At 39.5% G+C, this 26665-nt stretch overlaps 1 protein-coding gene across 2 annotated transcripts in view; it reads left to right on the forward strand.

Moving 5' to 3' along the window:
* Positions 1-26665, forward strand: part of LHFPL3 (LHFPL tetraspan subfamily member 3) — a 570448-nt gene that overhangs the window by 406709 nt on the left and 137074 nt on the right. The gene's annotated exons all lie outside the window — the stretch shown is intronic.

Below are 26665 nucleotides of genomic sequence, written 5' to 3' on the forward strand. Positions count from 1 at the left end.
GTCCATTATTATTATTTTGATGCATTTTTTTCCAGTTTCTTCTTCCCTCCTCCTCTGATTTCAGGTTTACCATCAGAACTTAATGGCTAAGATGCAACTGTGGGTGGTGTCTATTTGGTTGAATGGAAAGTACTTTCTCTCCATGTATTCAGCTATGTTTCAGGTTGAAATAAATGCCTGGAGAATCTCTAACATCATCTGTATACATCTTTATTAAACTATTTGTGATAATTGAATTCAGACCCAGCTTCTCAGAGAGAGGTAGTGACACTGGCCCCAAATAGTTAGTTAGAGATTTCTGTAGTTACCTAATTAACTGAATTTTAAATGTGTTGTCTGGGTATCAAAAGTCCTCAGATTTCTTTTCAAAAAGAAATTGCCTTCTGAAACAGAAAGAAAACCAGGATATAAAATAGGACATTGACTACTGAATGATACATAAATATATTACAGTGGGCAACTAAGAGGTAGCAAGTTGTTATTGAAGATTAATCTTTTAAGTTTCTTTCCAGATTTCTAAACCAATTTCTTGGGATAGATTTTTGATGTCTCTGTTTTTTTAGTAGACTTAGATTCATTTAACAGTTTTATCTTTATGTTATCTTTAACTTTAATACTGTGCACCTACATTAGCACCTTTAGCTGAGTGACTCCTTCTTCTAGCTCTTATTTCTAATTGGGAGCTAAATCCATCCTTGAAGTATGAGATTTAGCTTATTATTTCAAGTAGGTGCTAATTTCAAAAACCCTTCAGTACTTCAACAAGACTCAAATATAAGTATATAATAGTTTCTACACAAGTATCACATGTAATGATAGCATAGCAGGCTTTATATCTAGACCATCGCTGTTTATGCAGGTAAACTATGACATAGAAGTAAAATGGAGGAGCCTAGGAGAGCAGCAGTCATCCATAAACCCTTTATCTCCCTGATTTATAGGCAGAACACATATTAGTTTACTTAGTTCTATCAAAAGTATTCTAAACACAAAAATAACCCTTACACAGGGGAGTGGTGCTGAAACCTCCTAAAAACAAAACTACCACCTTCTCAGAGTTGCCCTTTCTAGATAAAAAGGATGATATGAAGATAATTACACTTTTATTTACATTATAGATTTTGTACTTTCACATGCATTCATTAATGTGGTACCTTTGTTGTCTTTGTATCTTGTTGGATATACACAGGTCTCTGTACAGTTAACTTTACTTCAAATGTAATGCTAAGGATAGTTCAATATTAGAATAAGTTATCTTTTTCAAAAGAATGAATTGGGCCGGGCGTGGTGGCTCAAGCCTGTAATCCCAGCACTTTGGGAGGCTGAGACGGGCGGATCACGAGGTCAGGAGATTGAGACCATCCTGGTTAATACGGTGAAACTCCGTCTCTACTAAAAAATACAAAAAAAAAAAAAAAAATAGCCGGGCGAGGTGGTGGGCATCTGTAGTCCCAGCTACTCGGGAGGCTGAGGCAGGAGAATGGCGTAAACCCGGGAGGCGGAGCTTGCAGTGAGCTGAGATCTGGCCACTGCACTCCAGCCTGGGCTACAGAGCGAGACTCTGTCTCAAAAAAAAAAAAAAAAAAAAAAGGAAAAAAAAAAGAATGAATTAAATAAAAGCCTAGCTTGTTCTGCAGATTCGTGATTTTTGCCACCACCTAAATGGACCAGAATGCTATTGTTTCCAGTACAGTTCAAAGTCATATTGAGAATCTTTCACTTTCCAGACATCTTTTGACCACAAACAAAGAGAAGAAAATTCACAAGAAGAAAAATGTAACAAAAGCAGGAAAATTTTTACTTGGGAATTGAGAATTCTATCTCATACTCATGAACATGAGTGACAATAATTCTCCTGATTCATATTTCAGAAAAGAAAGCTAGAGGTATAGAATAATGCTCAATAGTTTTCAAAATTGGTCTTTTCTTCTGGTTGATGCGTTTAAACGTTGATGTCTGATCCTTTCCATCTGAGTCTTAAACAAAGCATCATGTTCAGTCAGTGATATATTAAACCACCTTGCTATAACTTTTGATGAGAAAGAAGATTTTAAAAGGCCAGTGTAAGGTTTAGGGATTGTCTTTGCATAATTTTTCTGTGTTCATCATCTTCGCCATTTGCACGTATGACCGTAGTTTCTTCCATCTTGTTCTGAAGGATGAAAATTAGTGGGAGTTCATCTGTATCAAACCAGATAGATCCAATAAAGCAGTCAGAACATAAGGCCACATTGATGAAACATTTCAGTTGCACCACATTTTTGTTTTTCAATCAAAATTCCTTAATCTCAGACTCTGAGAAGATGTAAACAGCTCTATTGTAGGGCATATCAGACCCTTATGCAATTGGATCTATATAAAATCAGATCAGGATTTCTAAGCCTTGTATAAAATCTAGTCAAACCTGCATGTTCCTGGGAAATGGTACAAGATTTACACTTGCTATACAAAGTAGCCTTTATTGTTTGGTGTTATTTAAACACTTGCTAAACATCGAAGCTTCCAAAGTCAGATTATTTGAGGAAAGACCAATCAGTAGTTTTGTATGTTGTATGTGTGAACATAGTTTCATTAAACAGTAGTTTAATGGTGTTCAGGTGCATGTAATAATCAAAATTAAATGTCATCAATACTATCTTCTATAGATTCTAAAGGAAGAGAGGTTGGTTTTAATTAAAAAGATAAGAATAATTTGAAATTGTGTAATTAATTATATATAAATGGGTGCTTTTACAATTTGCATGAGTGCATTGATATAACTTTTCACCTTTTAAGACTTTTTTCACTATTTTTTTTTTTGCTGCTGTTCTTGTTTTGGATTTCACTATTAAGTTTTTTCTGATAAAACTACTGAGACGTACTGTGGTAGCCAAGGCTTCCTTTCAGTTTCAGGACAATGCAATGAGACAGGCAAATCTAGTTCCAGCTCAGAATTTTAGAAGAATTTATTAAGCACATGATGCCTTTCAGTGTCATGGAAGAAAGTGATGTCATATCTCAAGACTTGGTTCAACAGAGCAAAGTACACATACATTCTGATAGAGATTACGCGTCTGAAAGGGATTCACACTGTAATGTCTTTTATAATCTTCCAGTTTTATGGTTGATATGGTCTGGCTCTGTGTCCCCATCCAAATCTCATCTTAAATTGTAATCCAAATTGTAATTTCCATGTGTTGGGAAAGGGACCTCATGGAAAGTGATTAGATCATGGAGGTGGCTCCCCCATGCTGTTCTCATGATAGTGAGTAATTTTCATGAGATCTGATGGTTTTATAAGTGTCTGGCATTTCCCCTGCTGGCACTTCTCTCTCCTGCTGCCATGTGAAGGAGGATATATTTACTTCCCCTTCCACCATGATTGTAAGTTTCCTGAGGCCTCCCCAGCAATGTGGAACTGTGAGTCAATTAAAACTCTTTCCTTTACAAATTACACAGTCTCAAGAAGTTCTTCATAGCAGTATGAAAATGAACAAATGCAATGTGGTCTACCAGTTATATCACTTACATCCCATAATGAGTGACAAGAGCATTATAGTGAGAATAAGCCTGAAATTATAGAATATGCCCCCAATGTGAAGTTCTTCCTGAGTGTCACTTTCATGTCATGATCATGTCTTCTTTTTGTGGCTATTGTAATTAATGCAGCAACACACTTCCCCATTTATCTGGAAAGTCCACTGTATTAGTCTGTTCTCATGCTGGTAATAAAGACACACCTGAGACTGGGCAATTTATAAAGGAAAGAGGTTTAATTGACTCACAGTTCCACATGGCTCGGGAGGTCTCACAATCATGGTGGAAGGCAAAGGAAGAGCAAAGTCACATCTTACATGGCAGAAGGCAAGAGCTATTGCAGGGGAACTCCCATTTATAAAACCATCAGATCTTGTGAGACTTACTCATTATCACGAGAATGGTATAGGGGAAACGGCCCCCATGATTCAATTATCTCCACCTGGCCCTGCCCTTGACATGTGTGAATTATTACAATTCAAGGTGAGATTTGGGAGGGGACACAGCCAAAACATATCAGCCACCATATAGATTCAGGCTTTCTAAGTGTCATTACAGCAAGGATATTGCTTAGATCCGTGAGTGCTTCCCAACATTCCACCCTAATGGATACACAAAAATCACTGTTCCATGAATTCTAAAATATATAAGGGAAGGAAAAAAAGCTCAATTCTAATTGTTGAACTGTGTTCTACTCACAGAGTCTTAAGATGAAAGGGAATACAAGATGCTGATGAGCCATAAATTAATCATCACAAAGGTGATATTCAAAAGGAAAACAAGGGAGGAGTGTACACAGCTAAAAGTCTCCACTTCTACAGACTGCTTTTTCCTGTGACACACTTCCAGTCAACTAGCCCCAATCCTCACTGCAGTGTCCCCCTTCAATGCCTCCCACATGCCTAAGTTTCTCCTTTCCACAAGATTATTTGAAAGAAGTCACAGCTAAGATTTGTCATAAATTGTAAAGTGGGAAAATTAAAATGAAGGAATTTTAACATACTTTAAAAGTATGTTAAACACATACTTTCATGAAACAGAAGGCAACAACTTTGAAGATACAACTGTTGTCTTAAAGAAAACCTTTATAAGACATAAACTTAATCATCTATGGAGCTCCAGTGAAGTGCCAGAATATTTCTTTATGCCAAAAACAAAGCCCCACTGAAAAAAAAGAAAGAAAAGTGAAACCTCTTTAAATATCTAACTAACTTAATTTTTGTTTATTTTTATTTTTTTTTTTCTTAGACAGAGTCTCACTCTGTTGCTCAGGCCAGAGAGCAGTGACACGATCATAGCTCACTATAACCTTAAACTCCTGGGCTCAAGCAATCCTCCTGCCTTAGCCTCTGGAGTAGCTAGGACTACAAGTGTGTGCCATCACACCCTGCTACATTTTTGTGTATTGGTGGCGGGGGTTGTGTTTTGTAGAGACAGGGTGCCCAGGCTGGTCTCAAACTTCTGGCTTCAAGGTATCCTCCTGCCTCGGCCTCCCAAAGCAGCAGCATTACAAGTGTGAGCTGCAGTGCCCAGTGCCAACTAACTTTATATAGGAGCTGGCAGATGCAAGAAAACTCAACTGCCTGCTCTGAATTTGGGGAGCAGCTCTACAGGATATGTGCCATCCCTGTCTCTGGAGCTGATCACAGACAGGCAGGTATTGTTTGGGAGTTCAGCAGCATGATTTCTAAATGAGCCAACAACAGTAGGCCTTTAACCTTGATATGCTGCTTAATTGCATATTTTAACACACTGAACTGTGAAGTCAATTTAATTATGTAAAATTAAAGTTTCATCCAAATAAAAAGGATTTGAAATGAAAGCTTCATTTTCAATTTCTTTCATTAATTATGAAAGGATAAATAATTACATTTTCCAGAACTCCTATGCCACAAATACTTCTTTCCTTGTCAGACACCATTCATAAAGAGGTCTGTTTCTGCATTTGTGTATATGGTCTTGGAATTTCTTATCAGATAATTGGGTGAACAATTTTAAAGTCACTTTGTCTTCTAGCACTTAAACTGCAAATGAGAAAACATGATTATCCATCAAGAGGTGACTCCAACGACCATTTATATATTAAGGGTTTAAGCTCTTTTCAATACTATAGTGGGGGAGGTAGAATAAATTGACTTTATTTAAGCAACTAATTGAGAAATCTTTCAAATTTTTTGGTTTAGTTATCACACCATGCTATGGCCACACTGGGAGTGGTGATGTGGTGTAGTGGAAAGATCATCCACATGGATTCAAGCTGCCCAGTGCTAGTCCTGTCTCTGACACCAGCTGAGGAGCCTTGGACCAATATCTTAATAGTTCCAAAATTAAAATTCCTGGCCTGTGAAATGCAGGGCATGACCAAATGACATCTGAGGGTCTTTCTAGCTATAACATATTTCAATTCTAAGGACATCTTCAGAGGTGTTCTTTAAAAAGAGGACCTGAGGGCAGTAAATGCTCCTGCCCTCATATCAGTGAGCACATTAAATACTCTTTTAGGAACTTGTTAGTATGCACGGTTGACTAGGGGAGGGGAAAGGTGAAAGTCAAAGGGGATGGGAGGCCAAGTCGGGCCGATCACTAGGTCAGGAGTTTGAGACCAGCCTGGCCAATATGGTGAAACCCCATCTCTATTAAAAATACAAAAAAAAAAAAAATTAGCTGGGCCTGGTGGTGGGCACCTGTACCTCCAGCTACTCAGGAGGCTGAGGCAGGAGAATCTCTTGAACCTGGGAGGCAGAGGTTGCAGTGAGCAGAGATCACGCCACTGCACTCCAGCCTGGGCAACAGAGAGAGACTCCATCTCAAAAAATAAAAAAAAAAGTCAAAAGGGAAGGGGCTCTAGGATGCCCCAAATGTTTCCTGCTTCAGATGTGTACCCACCCACTGACCCATGCTGTCAGAGGCCCATACACTCATACCACCAAGAATAGAATGAGTCCAATTTAGAAACTCTTATCAATGGCAGAGGAGCTTCCTTGCCTCACTGGATTCTGATACCATGTAGTGTCCACATGAACACCATAATAGTGGACAGAGCCCCAGATCGTAGACAGAAAACTATTTCTGGTCTCAAATCTGGCAGGTATTAGTCATGTGATTTTGGCCTAGCCCCTTAACATCTCAGAGCCTCAGCTTCACCTTCTTTAAAATATTTCTTTAAAATATTTAAAAATATTTAACAATACCCATCCCTGAATCCTCCATAGATTTAAGAGAGTCCAACAAAAGCATGTGTATGAAAGCAATTTATAATCAATAATATCTACATAGGCTTTATTTATTCTCGTTACTAAGCATTTTCCCATATAACCTTTTCGTTGATCTTGGCAATAACCCTGTGAGATATTTATCATTATCCCATTTTACACATCCAAAACCAAGCTACAGAAAAGCTTAGTATTTTGTCTAAATTTTCACAGCTAAGAAGGATTGGATGTAGGACTCAAACACAAATCATTTTACTCAAAATTTCAAGTTCTTTGTTTTACACGGCATCATGTGAATAATTCTTTTTTCCTTTACCTTTTTTTTTTTTTTTTTTTTTTGAGACAAGAGTCTCGCTAGTCGCCCAGGCTGGAGTACAGTGGCATAATCACGACTCCCTGCAGCCTCGACCTCCTGAGGTCAGGTATTCCTCCCACAGCCTCCTAAAGTAGCTGGGACCACAGGCCCACACCACCACGCCCTGCAAATTTTTTTGGTACTTTTTTTTTTTTTTAGAAACAGGGCCTTACCATGTTGCCCAGCTGGTCTCGAAGTCCTAGGCCCAAGGGATCCACTTGCCTAGGCCTCCCAAAGTGCTGGGACACATAATCAGTTCTTACAGATGCTTTTTCTGTTGCTTTCATCTTGATCAGTCCACTCTGTACAAGTAAAGAGTTTGGTCTTATTTTTATTTGATAGGTTTTAGATAATGTTATTAATCAACAGTTTAATGCATTTAAGAATGAGCCTTTGAAACCTATACTCTTACTTGGCTGTGTAACTTTATAAAAACCTACTGAAGTAAGATCAAGAAGGCCAGAAAAAAAAGTATCTTCAAGTGCTTTGAATTAAAACTTTCAAAAGGTCATAGTGAACTGCCTGTTTCCTGATAGGATTTGTGTTTAACAAGGTCCTTGTGGTCATCAAAGCATCTCAGAATGTGCCTCTAAAGAAACTGCATATATCCTGTCACTTTTTCAGAAGGGCTCAAGTTAATCTGAGAGTTGGAGCTGACCTTAGATGCCCTTGTAGAAATGTCTTATATTCATGCTGCTTCTGATTCCTCTCCTCCCACTCTTTTCATGAAGTCACCCCATTCAGGTTTTCACCTTCAGAATTTCACAGGCACTGTCTTATCAAGGTCACTCCAGCCTCCTAATTGCTAAATCTCATGCTCAACTTTCAATCCTTATATTGACCTGTCAGTAGACTTTTCACAGTTGACTACTGGCCCCATTTTGAAACCCTCTCTTCAGCTGGCTTCCGGTCACTGACCTTGCCTAATTGTCTTTCTGGGCTCTTCTGGTGTGGTCTCCTTTGCCGATTCCTCTCGCATGGCTCCACTCTTTAACTAGTGTATCCTTTCTAGCTACACACACTTCCTTAGGTAATCTTATCAGGTGTCACGACTTTAAATAACATCTATATTCTGACATCTCCCAAGTGTAAGCCTCCTCCCACCCCTTCAATGAACTTTGGTCTCTATACCCAACAGCTTGCCTGATACCCTTTTATGAATATCTAATTAGCTTCTCAAACTTAGTATTTCCAAAACTGAGCTTCTGATACTCCCCACACAACATCCAAACCAAAGCAGACCCTGGTGGTGGGCTGACACTTCCCAACTCCCTTTCCTGTCTGGCCAACAAATTGTCACCAGGAGTCTGCTGTAGGGTTCCTGGGAAACTTTTGCTTTCCTGACACAGAAGCTGCCCCTTCCTCTTTCTCCTTCTTCCTAAGGGAACATAAAAGAGATGGCAGGAACTGCAGCCGCCATCCAATGACTGTGAGGAAATGGAGAAGAAAATCATTAAGATTTGTGTACTGTCAAGTTGTTAAAACAAATTCCAGGAATTTTACATGAGAAAAACAAAACTCTTATTATTTAAGCCACTATGGTTGAATGTGCCTCTACTTGCAACTGAAAGCATTCCTAATCAATACAGTATGTTTCAAAAATGAATATTTGTTGTGGTATAACCCTGTAAGTATGTACCAAGAACCAATGCAACAACAGGAAGAAAAACTGACAAATTATTAAAGACTCTTCCTAGATGCCTGTAGAACACAAATTCACAATCCCATCTTCATTCATTATATTTCCTCAGAGGCTGGATGAATACTTTTCTCAGTAAGAAACCACTAGCCCAGCCAAATTCGGGTACCCAATCCAGAGCTGCCCTGGGTTGGAAATGTGTAGGCCTGTATTAGTTCAGATTATTTTATTTGGGGTGCTGCATGCCATGAGCTTGTCTGAAAAAAAGGGGAGGCTTTCAAGAATTGGTCTAGACAGAGAAATTTCCTCTTCTCGAAAAACTTAGGTCAACAATTCATATGCTTCAGCTACTAAGGGGGTGTAGTAACTTAGGGATGATAAAACCAATGTCTCCTCTCATCTATATTGGGGATCAAGGTAAAGAAATATTGAAATGCAGTGACAGAGGCAGAAAGGCCCTGGTTCTTTACAATCATCTGGGGAGATTTAAAAGTATTCCAGGCCGAGCATGGTGGTTCACGCCTGTAATCCCAGCACTTAAGGAAGCTGAGGCAGATGAATCACTTGAGGTCAGGAGTTCAAGACCACCTTGGCCAATATGGCAAAACCCCATCACTACTAAAAATACAAAAAATTATCCAGGCATGGTGGCAGATGCGTGTAGTCCCAGGTACTTGGGAGGTTGAGGCAGGAGAATCGCTTAAACCCAGAAGGCGGAGGTTGCAGTGAACCAAGATCATGCCACTGCACTCCAGCCTGGGTGACTGAGCAAGACTCCATCTCAAAAATTAAAAAAAAAAAAAAAAAGTATTCCAGGGATTGGGTCCTACTCCAGAGATTCTCATTCAGTTGGTATGAAGTAGATCTAGGTATGAAAAACTCCCCAGGAGCTTCCAATGCACAGCCAGGGTTAAGGACCAATGAAGTCACTCAACTGCCTTGTTTTACTGATGAAGAAGCCAAGGCGCAGAGAGGGGAAATAGAATCTCACCAGTTTATTTTGTTATGGTTAGAAATAAGTAAGTAACCCATGACATCGAAAGTTTCACTCAATAGTAGGCTAAAAAATCCCATTTCTGATAAAGTTTTATTGCTGCCTTTTCTTGCAAACAGAGCTCTCTGCCACCCTTGGGAAACTGACTTGTGCTACCTGCTAGCTCTGTGAATATTAGGGCAAACTTAAGTGTCTTCATCTGTAAGGGCATTAATAGAACCTGCCTGACAGAGATTTTATGAAAATAAAAGGAGATAATACATGTAAAACTGTCTTTCACAATGTCTAACATATGTTAACTATTGTCCTTTTTAGTGCTTTGATTTAATTTAATGAACATTTATATAGTGTTTGATTAATGGGGTGCATAACCCATCCCCCTCACTACCTTGCCCTGCTGTCCCCTTTGTTCCTACCTAATATCACTGAATCATAAAGGAGGCCTCATAAAGATCTGGAGATTGCTTCCTCCACATGCTTAAATATAATTTTTTCATCTGGTTGCTTTACAAATATTTTTAAATATAACGCTGATCGCAGTTGGTTGGTTGGTTTCGGTTTTTGTTTTGTTTCTTATAATCTCCCCACATACACCTGTATTTATGAGGTAACACACTAAAAGCTTATTCCTTTACAACATTTATTCTTTTACCACATTTGCCATCCACGGAACTCAAACTCTATAGCTGTTTCTGCAAGTTCAGTGACAGTCCCCAAGGAGAGCCCTTATTCCCCTGATGGAAATGTGACTCCATAGAATGTTACCCGTTTTCACCCTGGCTGAGAATTCCCTTGTTGTATTGCTAGACAGATGAGGAACAAAGCCAAGCTTTAAAAATGTCTGTGTGAATTTGCGATGTATCCTTCAGAAGTAACGGAGGGAAGAGATTTCTTCTGCCCAGGCAGAAGAAACAATAAAGACAAGAATCCGCAATGTAGAAAATACAATCACTTTAGTTCATACACAGGGTGATGAAAATTTAGTGCTAGTAGGCTTATAGGTCCCTGTGTTTTGTCCAGAACATATCTTTACTTTCCTCACCATAAACACAGCAAGTAAAAGCCAAGTGTCAAACAAATATAAGTAATACAATTTTTATTATTATAGAAGTTAAAATAAATCTTAGGGGACTATTCCCCCATTACTCAGAAACTCATTTCTCTTTGGCTGTCTCTTGGGATGCATTCTGAAGTAATCCCTTCCTTCACCAGCTAATGCACACCCACTAGGTAACATCCACAGCAAGCCTTATCATTATTATTATGCAAATAGTAATTTTCAGTAGCTATGGAGCTTCTAAGAGCATAATATTTACTTGGAATACTTATTTTAAATGCAAATTCTGACTTCAGTAGTTGTAAGGAACCACTCTGCAATCTTTTTTTTTTTCGTTTAATAAATTGTATTTTTTTAGAGCAGTTTAGGTGTACAGCAAAACTGAGCAAAGTAAAGATAGTTTCCACATACTTCTCCACCAGCTCACAGCCTCTCTACCATCAATATCTTACATCAGCGTGGTCCAGTTATTACAACTGATGAACCAATATTGACATATTATTATCAACCAAATATTAGGGCTTACTCTTTGTGTTGTACATTCTATGGGTTTTGACAAATGAAATCTTTATTTTTAACAAACGCATTTAAGTAAATGCAATGCAATTAATTGAGGACCACACTTTAAGCAACACTGCCCCAGGTGATTTATAATCAGATTAACACTATGATTATAATGTAATGATACTGAGGCCAACAAAAATGGCCAGACCACTATAATAGAACTATAGAGTTCCTTTCATAAATATCTTGGCAACCTTCAATGCATAAACAGGCTCTATTCCAAAAGTCCACTTCTGAATTGTTGTCTTGGAACTCAGATCACGGGCTTTACACAGAACCAATTGATGTACACAATGATCGAGTTCTTGGACCTACCCTTCAAAGCTTATTTCACTCATAATGTTATAAGGTTATCTTAATCATATTTAAAGAGGAAACAATAGAAATGTAAACCCACAAAGATAATGGACAAAAATGTTTTGAAAATATTTGAGAATATTTTTTTCAATATTCAATATTTGAGAATAGAGGTCAGGGGCCTCTTTTAAACAAAACTTCAAAGGCACAAACTATAAGGCAAAAATATATATTAATTGAAAACATCAAAATAGGACTTCTGTTCGTGAGAGACAACAAACAGAAAGACCAGATGATAGATTGGGAAAAGCTATTTGGAATGTTTCTAGCCAATGTACCTAGAATAAGCAAAGGATTCCTCCGAATCAATACGAAAAAAAAAAAGCTCAGTTACAAAATGAGCAGATTATGAATAGGTAATTTTTAGAAAAAGAAACTCAAAAACAGAGCCAGCATGTAAAGAAATGCCCAAATAATTGGTAATTAGATGAATGCAAGTTAAAATGGTGAGTTACTGGTTTACACCTTTCAGGCTGGCAGAATTTATTTAGGATCATAGGCAGAGATTTACCTTCACGTGCTGCCAGTGGGAGAGCAGACCATTGTGAGAAGCAATCTAGTCCAACAGATAAACATTCCCTGTGACATACCAATTCTGCTCCTGGATTTATGTCCAGGAAATTTCTTACTAGGGCCATACTGGACCATGTATGAGGATGTTCACTAGAGCATTACTTGGCGGTGGGGTGTTGGAGGAAATCTGGTTATTCACTATGGAGGGATGGATAAGGAATTTGGGATGAGTAGAAACCATGGAGTGCTATGTAGCAGGTAAGAAGCAACAAATTAAATGAACACATAGCAAAGTGTATGGTTCTTAAAAACAGAATGCTTAATGAATAAAAGGAAACAATAAGAAAAGAAATAATTATCACTTAGATAAATCAGAAACAATGCGTACCAAACAACCATCTTCACTGTGCAAAAAATATTCAAATAAAAATACATATGTTAATGGTTGCCTATGGAAGGGGAGAAGAATGGCAGTGGAAGGTAGGATGGAGAGGAGTCAACAAGAAGGAGCAGTGTGGCATAGAGGGAAAAGCACAGGCTTTGATGTCAGCCTGCCTGGATTAGAGCCTTAGCTTCACTGCTTACTAGCCGTGGATCTTGAGCAAATCACTTGATGACTCTTAAGCTTCTTTGTGTGTAAAATACAGACCATGTTATCTATCTTACAGTGCCATAGTGAGATTTAAAACACATAATCCAAGTACAGCACTTAGCTCAGTGCTTAATATATAATTAGTATTCAATAAATGTTAACAATAATTGTAAAAGAACCCTGGCCTCATGATGCAGATCAATAGTGGGAACATAAAGCATTAAGAGTAGGAAATAAGACCTGGAAGAAAGAAAGGATGTGGGAGAACTGATTCAGGAACAGGAGGAGCATGGTGATGGTTAAGTTTTCCATCTTTCCCATAGGAATCTCTCAGGTGGCATCAGCATAGTCTTCTCTCCTTTACCCTCACTTTTTCCCCTTATTTTCTCTTCTATTTTCCTAGTGCTACAGAAGTTCTCACTTTTTGTCACCAGGTGCTAGGGGGCAGAGTGCGGTTCGTCTAAGGAGTAGAGAAGGGAAGGATCTGGGTCTGCGTGATGAGGAAGAAGGAATTGGCTATTTCTGTATACAAACCACCCCAACATTCAGTGGCTTAAAGAGAATTATTTATTATTCCTCACAAGTCTGGGGGTTGGAACATTTAGGCTAGATTTGTCTGGGGGTGGCTCTGCCCCACGTGTCTCTCATTTTCTTCCTGGAACTAGCAGACTACAATGTCTTCCAGGTGATGACAGGTCACAGAATAGTCAAGCCCAACAGCACAAGGACTTCTGGAATCTCTGCTATGTCACATTTGCTAACATCCCATCAGCCAAAGTAAGTAATGGCTGATGGGCCATATACCCCATGCACAGGGGAAAAGCACCACAAAATGACATGGGAAAGGACATGGGTACTGGGAAGGGTGTAGAATTGGGGTCACTCATGCAATTCATCCAAGGAGTCACATACTTCTCATAATTGACTGGAAAAAGTGAACATAGCCTAGCTGAGGAAGCAGGGAAACTGAATGCTGGATGATGCAAAAAGCAGGTCCAAGCAAGTTCTCTCTGTCTCTGTCTCTCTCTCTCTCTGTCTGTCTCTCTGTCTCTCTCTCTCTCTCTCTCTCTCTGCGTTTCTATCCCCCACCACCACCACCACACACACACAGACACACACACACAGAAATGTCCACATATATTAATGGAAGAATTCCCAATGACTAGTGTAATATTAGTTTTTTGGTGTGTGTTTGTTTGTTTGGAGATGGGGTTTCACTCTTGTTGCCCAGGCTGGAGTGCAATGGCACAATCTTGGCTCACCACAACCTCCGCCTCCCGGGTTCAAGCGATTATCCTGCCTCAACCTCCCGAGTAGCTGGGATTACAGGCATGAGCCCCCATGCCCGGCAAATTTTGTATTTTTAGTAGAGACAGAATTTCTCCATGTTGGTCAGGCTGGTCTTGAATTCCTGACCTGAGGTGATCCACCCGCCTTGGCCTCCCAAAGTGCTGGGATTACAGGTGTGAGCCACCGCACCCGGCCTAGTATTAGTTTTAATAAGCCAGTTGGTAACTAAGGATAAATAAGTCTTGCTATGGAGCCAGAGGTTGGGATGGAGAGTGGGGATGGAGATCTGTCCTTAGGGAAGTAGACAGCTGGATAAATAGTGCTGTTTGGGGACATTGAAAAACACACGCGCGCATGCACACACCACACACTTTCTTCAATCCAGAGCAATTGAGAAGTAAGGACTGAGATTAGTTTACAAGTTTTTACTAAGCTTATTCCTAATTTTTAACTAGTCACACCTTGTACAGAACCTTTGATAGCTTATTATTATAGCCTAATGTTGATGTTCATACTAATACCAACAGCAAGAGTCTGACATCTGTAAAATATAAATACAAAATTGTCAGTTACTAATGAAATGAAATTAATATCCACAGTCTCTTTTTAGACAAATAAATCTTTTCTCCTAGGATGGGGGAGGATATACTTAAACAATCTGAAATGTGTATCTATATTACATTTTAAGCATAATAATTTTTTTTGAGACAGTCTCACTCTGTCACTCAGGCTGAAGTACAGTGGTACCCTCTCAGCTCACTGCAACCTCCGCCTCCCAGGTTCAAGTGATTCTCGTGCCTCAGCCTCCCAAGTAGCTGGGATTATAGGCATGCGCCACCACACCTGGCTAATTTTTATATTTTTAGTAGAGATGGGGTTTCACCATGTTGACTAGGCTGGTCTCAAACTCCTGACCTCAAGTGATCCACCCACTTTGGCCTCCCAAAGTGCTGGGATTACAGGCATCAGTCACTATGCCCAGCCCACAATTTTACCTTTTCAAGAAACATTTATTCATTCAAAAAAGCATTATTCTGTTTGAATATTAAGCAGAGATTCTAACAACTTTTTTCACTACTGTGTGTATAAAATATCTCTTTTACTGATCCTAAAATTAAATTTAAATATGCCTTTAATATTTTTTAAATGTAACATTGTTGTACCATGGGCCTAGAACCTAGAATGGTGCCCTGCAAGTGAGAAAAATTAAAGTGACAGGGTACCCCAAAATAAAGCTGCACACCTACAACCATCTGATCTTTGACAAAGTCGACAAAAGTAAGCAATGAAGAAATGATTCCCTATTTAATAAATAGTGCTGGGATAGCTGGCTAGCAATATGTGGAAGAATGAAACTGGACCCATATCTTCCACCATATACAAAAATTAACTCAAGATGGATTAAAGATTAAATTGTAAGGCCTCAAACTATAAAAATCTTAGAAGTAAACCTAGGAAATACCACCTGGACATCAGCCTTGGGACATAATTTATAACTAAGTCCTCAAAAGCAATTGCAACAAAAAACAAAAACTGACAAATGAGACCTAATTAAACTAAAGAACTTTTGCACAGCAAAAGAAACTGTCAACAGAGTGAACAGACAACCTACAGAATGGGAGAAAATACTTGCAAACTATGCATCCAACAAAGGTCTAATATCCAGAATCCATAAGGCACTTAACTCAACAAACAAAAAACAAATACCTCATTTTTAAACAGACATGAACAGACACTTTTCAAAAGAAGACATACAAGTGGACAAAAAACATAGGAAAAAAATACCTACCATCACTAATCATCAGAAAAATGCAAATCTAAACCATAATGAGATATCATCTCACACCAGTCCAAATGGCCATTAATAAAAAGACAAAAAATAACAGATGCTGGCAAGGCTGCAGAGAAAAGGAACACTTAGACACTTTTGGAGAGAATGTAAATTAGTTCCGCCACTGTGGAATGAAGTTTGGAGATTTCTCAAAGAACTAAAAATAGAACTACCATATGACCCAACAATTCCATTACTGGTTATATACCCAGAGGAAAATAAATTGTTCTACAAAAAATACATGTGCACTTGTATGTTCATTGCAGCACTATTTACAATAGCAAAGACATGAAATCAACCTAAGTGCCTATCGGCAGTGAATTGGATAAAGTAAATGGGGTATATATACACCATGGAATACTACACAGCCATAATAAAAGAACGAAATCATGTTCTTTGCAGCAACATGGATCCAGCTGGAGGCCATCATCCTAAGCGAATTAACACAGGAACGAAAAACCAAATACCACATGTTCTCACTTGCAAATAGGAGGTACATATAGACATAAACATGGGAACAATGGACACTGGGGACTACTGGAGGAGGAAGAGAGGCAGCAGGGAAAGGGCTGAAAAACTACTTATTGGGTACTATACTCACTAGCTGGATAATCTCCTAGTAGGGATCATTTGTTCCCCAAACCTCAGTATCACATAATATACTCATGTAACAAACCTGCACGTGTACCCCCAAATCTAAAATAAAAGTTGAAATTATTAAAATAAAAGAAAAATAAAGCTAGCAATGAGCCCCATACATGAAAATCAATAAAATCATAATCATGGCTGTGTAGAGGGGCTTGTCATTTATTGCAATTTTCGTTCAAGCTGGAATAGGACCATGTCTCTTCCAGTTCTGCCCACTGTGGCTAGCATAGTGCTTGGCATCAAGCAGATGTCCTATATTGTAATTAACTGGGAGCTTTCTGCACCCCACCAAAAATAAATAAATAAATAAAACTGAAGTGAACGAGTGGTAAAATATTACTCATGCAATTTTTCAGGCAAAGAGTCATCTGTCTACCATCTGGCCCATTCCTCATGTAAGTAGTTGCTTTTCTCAGGGAAGCATCACCCAAACAAGCTATGAGACAGATGCATGTAATCTATCCTTGGTACACACAAGGAGGGGCTTCTTTCTGTCTTTGGAATGCTCTCCGAGTATCCCATAGAGTTGGGTTCTTAAAATAAGACAAAATATTTAAAACACAGAGAACCAAATTCTCGTAACCCTGAAGTCTTTTTAAAGATTAGAGCAGGTCTGTGTTGTCTTGAATAATTTAAGTTGTGCAAATAAGAAATTGTCGTTTGAGACATCTCAACTCAGGTAATTTCACAAATGTTTCTCTCTGTAATATACTTGACTGACAGATGATTTCTTGAGCTGATTTTTAAGTCACACCGAGGACAAATAGACATCTGAGAGAACTGTCTTTTATTGTCTTTTGTTAAGCAAGAGAAGATAGAGTGGGCTGATACTTAAAGAACTCTCATGTCCTGAAGGCGGATGAGGGGCTAAGCAAGTCTCTTGATTCTGCCCGTATGAAAACAGCATGGGAGCGCTGGAAGACAGAATGGGGACTTATCCCTCATAGAACTTTACTTAGGAGTGGACATTATTAACAAGCCCGAGTTACTCAGAGTTAACTCTGTGAGCCACCTATGTGCTTATACATTTCCTTGTGGCCACAGTTTAAATTTTTTTTTAAAAAAAAGGTAAAATTAATTTTAATAATATATTTAACCCAATATACCCAAAATTTTATTTCAGCATGTAGTCAATATAAAAAATTATAAGTTAAATTTTTTTTTCATGTTAAGTCTTTAAAATCCAATGTCTCTTTTACACTTGCAGCTCATCTCATTCACACAAGCCACATTTCCAGTGCTCAGTGGTCACATTTGGCTCCTGTGTTGGACAGCACAGGCCTGGACAGCAGACAGTTCACTCAGCCCAAGACACCAACTTTCACTGAGTAATGTCCGTGAGTTTATGGAAATGCTCTTAATTTTCCACAAATATTGATGGCTCTTACCTTTTGGATTATTTCAGCAGGTCAGCTTCAGGGAAGGGAAGAGGAAAAGCACCAAGGTTTTCTGGGCACCTACTGTGTGAACAAGAACTCACATCATCTCACTTTCCCCCACAACAGACCTGTGAGGAAAGGAGATGATTCTGATTTTGCAAAAGAGGAAATCAAGGTTCATGCAGGTCAAAGGCTTGCCAAGATCACACAGTGAGTGACGGCAAGGCTGGGAAGGAACTCAGGCTTAGCCTCAGAGCCCTGGAACTTTCTATTGTATTATCGTCGCTCCTCTGATACCACTGGGTAGCAGTGGTTCCCAAACCAGTGAGTGTCTGAATCACTGGGAGAGCTTATTATTAAAGCACTTGTCACTGGGCCCGACCCCAAGAGGTTCCGATTCAGCAATTCAGAGTGGGGCTTGAGAATCTACACTTCTCCCAAGTTCCCAGGAGATGCTGATGCTACTGGTCCAGGGACCACACTTTAAGAACCCCTGCTGTATAGACGAATTTGATGCAATTAGTAGGAGTCTGTCTGTCTTAAGCTAATGACGATGCTTCCGTCGGCTGCCAGAAACCAAGCTTTGATTTATAAACCTGTCTATTGTTATTTCCTTAGTCAGCTAAAGATGGCTACCAAGTAGTATGGACTGGGATAGGTTAACTTGTTATGAACCTTTTTATTCCTTCTTAATTAATTATTAAACATAAGTATAGCACTTTATTGTAATAGGGAAGCATTCCCCTCTTCCCTCAGCTCTTGCAAGGAAGCAGAAATGATACATGTGGAAGTCTTGTATCATGTAAATATAGAGTAGTCTTTTCCAAAGTATACACACTTTGAAGTCATCGCTATTTACTTTTGAAAAATTCATATGGCATCTTTCTAAAGAAGTGGCTACATCATCAGATATTTTCATGGTGTCATTTTTTTAAGCCAAGGGATAGTTATTGTGCATTCACCACAATTTAGAAAAACCCCGAGTCTAAAATTTAACTGATTGTATTTTAACCACCGATGCTGTGCTCAAGAAGTGAGCAATTATTTGCCTTTCTACCTATCTGCAAGTTCCATCACGTCTTGATTTATTACGTGGTCTGAGGGCACTTTCAATCTTCCTAGCCATTGATCTCTAGCCCTTTCCATTCTTGCAAGGTAGGGGCCTTTCCATGCCTCTTATTTGTTTTGAAAGTTTTTAAACCCTCTCTTCTACCCCAACTCCCAAACCCTATCACATCGGAAGAAAAGCAACAGATTACTTTGTGCATGTCATGGAGCCCATAATATTCACAAAAGGACAGCAGACCCAGGTGTGCTAACAGGACAGGAGCAGGTCAAACTGATATCAGCATGAAAAGTGGAAAAGTCACCCTCATTAGAAGCTCCATCAGAAATATGGGAGCATTTGTGTGTTCAAAACTGCAAAGAGAGGCAGGCTGCATTTTTCCCACAGCCATATAATGACAAGATAATTGAAAGTGAAGTTAGGCTGCAGAAGCTGTCTAGGTCTCGTGACATCACTCACAGCCTATACTTTTCATAATACATACTTGAAGCCTGTTTCTCCATCCAAGTATGGATTGATTGATTTGGTGGGCTTTTTAAAATTTTTACAAATTCATCCTTGTAGCAGCACAAGGATGGAGTTTCTAAGAAGGGAAAGTGTTGGGTTTGGATGTATTTGAATAAATGAAAAAAATCACAATAATCCAATATTACAAAGACATGTTTTGGGCAAAAATATTAGGAGGAAAAGCTACCAGTTCAGTAAGTCACGAAAAATACCTGCCATTTCTCAAAGCTTCCCCCTGTCGTTTGCCCTCAGTCGCCATGTTCTGCTCTGTACTCTGGTGCTGGTTTCAGAGGAACTGATGGAAGAAGGTTTGGGAAGCCGGGGTAGAAAAAGGGAAAAACCAAAGATAAAAAGTAGATTCCTAGAGTTCTTTCTCTTTACCATACAGTTCATAAATGCAGAATCCCTTTATTTGATTTGACTCAGAAGCAAGTAGAACAGTCGTAGAGTGAATTTCTTCAAATACATAGCCTGCCGGAATTTTCATTTCACTGCATCTTGTCACAAGCCTGAACTTCATCCTTACAACACAAAACCCATGCTTGGGATGAAAAGACACAGAATATCAAATTGCATTCCTTTTAATAGAAGTGCCAGCAAGCCATATTGGGAGGCAGCCGTTTGTCTCTAGAATATCACCAGGAGGAAGGTGAACAGATTTTTGCCAGACACCACCAAACTTTTTTCTAACCTAGTCACATTTCCTTGCTTATAGCACAGTGATTCTCAAAATTTCATGTGCCTATGAATCACCTCAGGATCTTGTTAAAACGCAGATTCTGATTCAGTAGATTCTGCATATCTAATAAGCTCCCAGCGATGCCAGTGTGTCACCTGAGCAGCAAGGACATAGAGGACTCCGTTTCCTGTCTAAAAACACTACCTGGCATGAGAGGGTTAACATCCAGGACCTGAGGCAAAGACATTTGCTGGAGTGGGAGGGGAAGATGGCAGATGTAGGTAGCAAGGAAGTAAAAGAAGGACTCAATTACAAGTGACAAGAGAAAGGAAAGTTGAACTCAGCATCTGGACAATAATGTGACAAATAACAGGTGATAGCTCAGGCGAGCAATAGCAATCTAGAATGTCATGACCAATGAAAGGGTGGTGTATGCAATGGAAAATCTCAAAAATTAGATAGCTGTGCAGGCAGGCAGATGAGAAATCTCTACTAAGTAGCAAATATCTGGCCATAGAACTAAATACGGAAGATGAGACCAAGGGCAGGAGGGGTAAGGCAACATGGATCCTGGCAAGGACAAGATGGTAGGGAACTGAGACGCAATTGAAACCAAGGGCCACAAGGCAAGGATTCGTTCACCAAAAGTGAAGCTTCAGAATGTGATGGAGCCCAGAGCTGTGAAGACTCGGCCCTAAAGAAGCTAATATTCAATATGCCTGATCTGTGTGCCAGGCACTGTTAGTCACAAAGGCCTTCGTGGTCATTATTTCACCCAATCCCCACAAATTTATATGGCAGGCATTTTGATTCCATTTTAAAGACGAAGTATCTAAGGTTTAGGAAGATTTCACATCTTGCCTAAAGGCCCTAGCTAATAACTTACAAAGCAAATAACTCACATTCTGTGCTCTTTCCAAGACTCCACACAGGCCTGGCAGAAAGCACATGGACAGAGGAGTCTGCATGCTAACCCAGGGCTCTGCAGTCTGCCCCAGAATCAAGGAAGGATGTGAATGCCTTCATGGTGGGAAAAGTCTGAATTAAAGATGCAAAGACACAAAGGACAGGGTGCCAGACATTGTGTGACAGAGTAAGGACTTGTTGTTTACTGAGGCTATAATTCAGAACTGTGATGATGCCAAAAATATTCTAACCTCTTTGATGACTATTCTATAGTCATCTCATTTCACAGCAGAAGTACCCATGTCTTAAGCTCTGGGACTTGTCAACAAGTAATTGGCACAAAAATCATGGAAAGAGGTCACAGTGTCCCAACCTTAGCCAGACCTTGTCTTTATTTCTTTGTGTTGGTCTCTGAGGTGGGAATCCCCAGACATCTCATTCCAAGAAAATTAATGGCTCCCTTGCAGCTTATTCACGAGCCTGTCATTCACATTGATATGTTAAGTACTGTGCCGTTACAATGAACAGGACTTTATTTCAGAAGGAAGAAGGCAAGTTAGAAATGCAGGTTAACTCACTGAACTATATTGTTTTCCTAAACATGGCTTACTGCATGCTATCTGCTGCAAGTAGAGATCGCATTACTCAGACTCCCTGCAGTGCAGCCTCTGCATACGACTTAGCCTCCGCAAGAGGCAGAGGCCATGCCCACAGTTGGTGAGAGTATGGGAGGGTGGAAGGAGGATAGCAGCAAATTGCCCAGTGGCTAGTTCTCAGCTTCACAGGTATCAAGAATCTTCCTGGTGTGGATCTTGACAAAAGTAGTGTGATTCTGTGGGAGCAGCTTCTTGCTTCCCCAGTTTCCTGGAAAGGGCAGTAACTTCCTCATTGGACCACTTCTGGAGGGTGGTTTGGTTGTTTGGGAGGTTACCCTGAAAGCTTGGCCTAGAACCTGCTCCTCTGCCTTCCAACAATTTTATGAGTACCCAATTCCTGCATTAATCCCTTTCTGTTTAAACTAGCTAAAGTGAATTCTGTTAACTAATCCAGAAGGAAATTTCCAATAAGGATACATGGAAATGTCACCTAGAAATGGAAGAGTAAAGAAATCCGGGAATGCTGTTTGGCTCTTAATCAGTGTGTATGTGTGTGTCTCTCTCTTCAACATACTGCATTTTTTCTTCTCAGAAGCAGTACCCACTTTCTCTACCAATCAGCCTTTTATACAATGCATTTTGAATTTTCTTCTCTCTGGCACATACTTGTCCAGAAATGATGGACAGTCCTTTTATTTTTATTTTTATTTTTTGTGTGTGTGTGACAGAGTCTCACTCTGTTGCCCAGGCTGGAGTGCAGTGGCACAATCTCAGTTCACTGCAACCTCCGCCCCCTGGGTTTTAGCAATTCTCCTACCTCAGCCTCCTGAGTAACTGGGATTACAGGCACCCGCCACCACACCTGGCTAATTTTTCTATATTTGTAGTAGAGATAGGGTTTTGCCATGTTGGTCAGGCTGGTCTCAAACTCTTGACCTCAGGTGATCCACCTGCCTTGGCCTCCCAAAGTGCTGGGATTACAGGCGTGATCCACCATGCCTGGCCTATGGACAGTCCTTTAATCCCAATCCCAGACTCCCATGGTAGAGAGTCTGATTGGCATAGCTTGAGCTAGGTGTCTACTGTGGTTCAATCAGCTATTATTTCAGTTACAAAAATCCTGTGATGTTTTTTAGTAACTTAATAATCCATATCTACACTTGCGGAAACTGAGCCTTATACAGTTTACATGACTTACCCCAAATCAGACAACTGTTAAGCAGACAGTGCAAGATTTACATGCCTGTCTATTGACCTCAAATTAAACGCTCATTTCACTAGGCCATGACTGTGTTTTTAGTATTTATAACTATATATTTGAAGTGCTTTACGATTTACAATGTATTTTTATATCTTCTATCTCATTTGACCTTTCCAGTAGTCCTGCTATTATTTCTGTCCCACTTTATTGGCAAGAAAATTGATGTTCACAGACATTAGATGACTTGTTCAAGGTCTCACATTTCATTAGAGCTCATGCCAAAGTTTCAATCTCTATCTTCTCATTCTAAGAGGATTTTATGTTGGAGTGAGGGTTGGGGAAGCCAAAATGTAAATGGAGCTAAATTTCACAGAACATCAGATCTGATACATCAAAGTTACTTCTTATCCTGGGTTGTAAAAGAAGCAAACAAAAGCAAGTTTGTTGCTGATGAAGTGATTGGGGAAAATTTTGTTGGACTCTTACATTCTGATAAACCTAAATAGAAATGACAATTTGAGGGAAGAAAGACTCCTGGCTAGCTACAAGGAAAATGCTCCTCTACTCCCTTCTCAGCACAAAAGAAGAGGTTATGACTCTAGCAGGTTCCTAAGGAGCTGATAAAACACATCTGAAGTAAGAATAGATAACTTTCTTCAAGTTTAAAGATCAGCATGGACTGCAGAATACTTCTGGGCTCAGTATTTAGCCAAAGACCTTGCAATAGTGTCTTGCTAATCTATAAAGAGATACCTAAATGACCTTCCCATTTTAATATTCGTTGGAAATTATTTCTATTGGGGAGGGACAGTATTAGCATAACGGATTCATCCTTGCTTCTTGTCATCACTTTTAGAAGTCGTCGTGCTTTCCTTTCAACCTAACTTTTGCAAAGAAAGCCATTTCCCAAGAGAAATTACAAAGGCATTTTCTGCACCGTCTTTAATTAATAGTTATTGAGCTTATACATGTACAAAGTGCAATACTGAAAGGGCAAAGGACCAAATTCTGACTTTCTGCAAGATACTCCATTATTTCTCCCGTGATGACCTTGTAGCAGCAGAGCAGAGCCCCATGATAGAGGCTCAATTATTGTAATTCTCTCCCAGCAGGGCTTTCAGTGGGCATTTCCACTCCCCACAGCTTATGTGCAATGCAGATGTCTGATGACTGTAGCACAGTGATGGAAGTCCAGGCTCCATACACTTGTGCAGAAGTGTTCAGGACAAGTTCTGGCAATCCTTCATGGTCAACATCAAACCCATCCAACCTCTGCACTTCTGACTACTACTATGGAATCGTTTTAAAACTTCAGCATGTTCTTCCCTGTTTTGCAGTCAGCTCTCATAATTTGCTAAACCCTGCTGTATGACTTGTTTCAATATCTTTTGTGCTATATTATCATCTGTTCCTGAGTTGGCACAGAAATCCATAATGATTATATGGAATGATCCTAATTCTAAAGTAGTTTCTGTGGATGGTAATGTTGAGCTGTATTGGTATCTTGGCTTTCTAGAGAACAAAAGAAACTTTGGTGATATGGGAGATTATCTAGAGAACAATGAGTGGAATGATCAAAAACTAAATCGTACTGACTTGAGAGTCTGAATGCCATGGGACCAAGGCTTTGGTAGAGGCCAATATAAGGGGCACTATCTTTGACAAGGCTCTTACATCCTCCAAGAAATTCCAGCCACTAGGGGCATGAACCAATAACAAAGAGGATCTTTCACTTGAATTGTTTCGATTTATGCAATTTTCTCCACCTTGTATATTTTCTAATGATCTTAACTTTAAAACTAAAATACTTAATGGGTTAAATTTCACCTGGAAAACTATAATTGGCCCTCTCATTAGGAGTCCATTTTACTGCCAAGCCCATGAAACATCTGGGGAAAAGGGGATAGAGCTTTTCATCTCCCTCCCCATCCATGAGGAAGCCCCTGAAAAAGAACCTCTGGGGTTCCTTGGCACACAGTTTGAAAACCATACTTCTAGTCTTGTGCAAGAAACTTCTGATTCTAGGACCCTCAGATGAGTGGCAGAAGGTTGACATCAAAGGATGAGAAAGAGAGCAAATATTCCTTTCTGCTTGCATTCTCTCTGCCACCTCTCACTCCCATTATTTTTCTTGTTATTTCCTATTCTCTTCAGTTTTTCTGCTCTATTGTTTTGCCAAACTATGGCAAAGTTCAAATCTGATGGACACCAAACCCAAAACAGCTTAGCCTTGGTTTGCACACCAAATTCATGCATTTTGTTTCTATTATTATTTGCATTTAGCAGAGCTTATAATCATGAGAAACATTGTAATTTGCTTGCCTCTATCATAAGAAACTTCGATTTTCTTTTTAAAAAGTTGAATCACTGAATAGCTTCAAATTTTGAGTAAAGTTATCGTAAACAAAATAAAAGTTAAAGTTCTGATTAAATGCAATAAGGTAGGACTTTCTAAAGAGTGACATTTCTCAAAGTAACCATCATCTACAGACTCTGTAATCTGCTGGGTTAGTGCCCTCGGTGAGAAGACTAGCAGTGGTCATATAGAAACTGTCAGGCTCAGAGCAGCTCCGGGTAAGATGGAGCTGAGAGAGGCCATTTGGCCCTGCAATCAGGGAATGAGCTCTGAAAGACAGTGTGAATGCTAGAGGATCTACAAACCCAGAGGTGCCTCTGGAAGATTGCTTCCATCTTGGAGAGGACCTAGAGAGAATATCTGAAAATTCAGGGAACCACCAGAGGAATCACCCCACCTCTGATATCATGTGATCCACAGAAGGCAATCTGCATCTTTCTGACTGGTATTTATATAGTCTCTGGGTAAAGTTTGCACTTCATTCCTCCAAAATGAGATGTAGGTGCCCTGTGTACATTTTTCTTCTTTTATAAAAGTATTCATAGCTTCCTTTCTTATACTGCTTTGTATCTAGAAGTACTTTCCTTGAGCCTCTCAAAGTACAAACAATAATTAAACCCAACCTTGCAACCTCCTCAAGAGGTAGGGAGAAATTTTGTTGAAAAAGACGTGGAAGTTAGATAGATTAATCAAAGCATATTACCAAATCCACGGGTTGGCTTGAGAACAAAAGCCCAGAGTTCAATAGCTTCCAACTCCCTTTCTCAACAGTCACCCATCAGACTTGGTTCTTTCTCTTTTTCCCATTCCTAAGATAATTTTTATTTATGTTATCTTCATGTGACTTGGACTTTAAGGAAATAGTAGAACAAAGGAAATAAATGAGCCTTGTGATTTCATCTTTGCCTAAAAGCAAATATTTCCAGACTCTGTTTTCTATCCTCTCATCCTCATCACATGGTATCCCATTTGCTAATTCCTCAGTCTCTGAGATAATGACCCTTTCAGCAAAGAAAAAGAAGCTACTGACTTCTTCCCCATCAGCCTCATGAAAGGCTGAAGCAGATATCCAAACACCCTTGTGATTATTCTCATGAAAAAAAAAGCAAGAACATTGCCTCTTTGCCTCTGCCTTCCTTTCACTTACTGGAAATATCTCAGATTTATAGTTTTTATTTTCATATTCTATGTTGTTTGTAAGTACAGTGACCTGGTCAGTGGGTTGAGGGGGTCTGAGAAGTTGCTGGGAACAGTTTTTCTTGGCTCAGTGAGAAAAAGTTGACACCAGAGGGCAACCTGTCATTGGCCTTTTGTGAACCGACATCACTCCCATCTCCAGGGAGTGCAATCACCCTTGGCACAGCCACTTTTATTAATGGAATCAGCAGAATTGGGCTTGAGCCTGCC

Source organism: Chlorocebus sabaeus, chromosome 21, assembly GCF_047675955.1.
Source record: "Chlorocebus sabaeus isolate Y175 chromosome 21, mChlSab1.0.hap1, whole genome shotgun sequence".
In the NCBI taxonomy this organism is placed as follows: domain Eukaryota; kingdom Metazoa; phylum Chordata; class Mammalia; order Primates; family Cercopithecidae; genus Chlorocebus; species Chlorocebus sabaeus.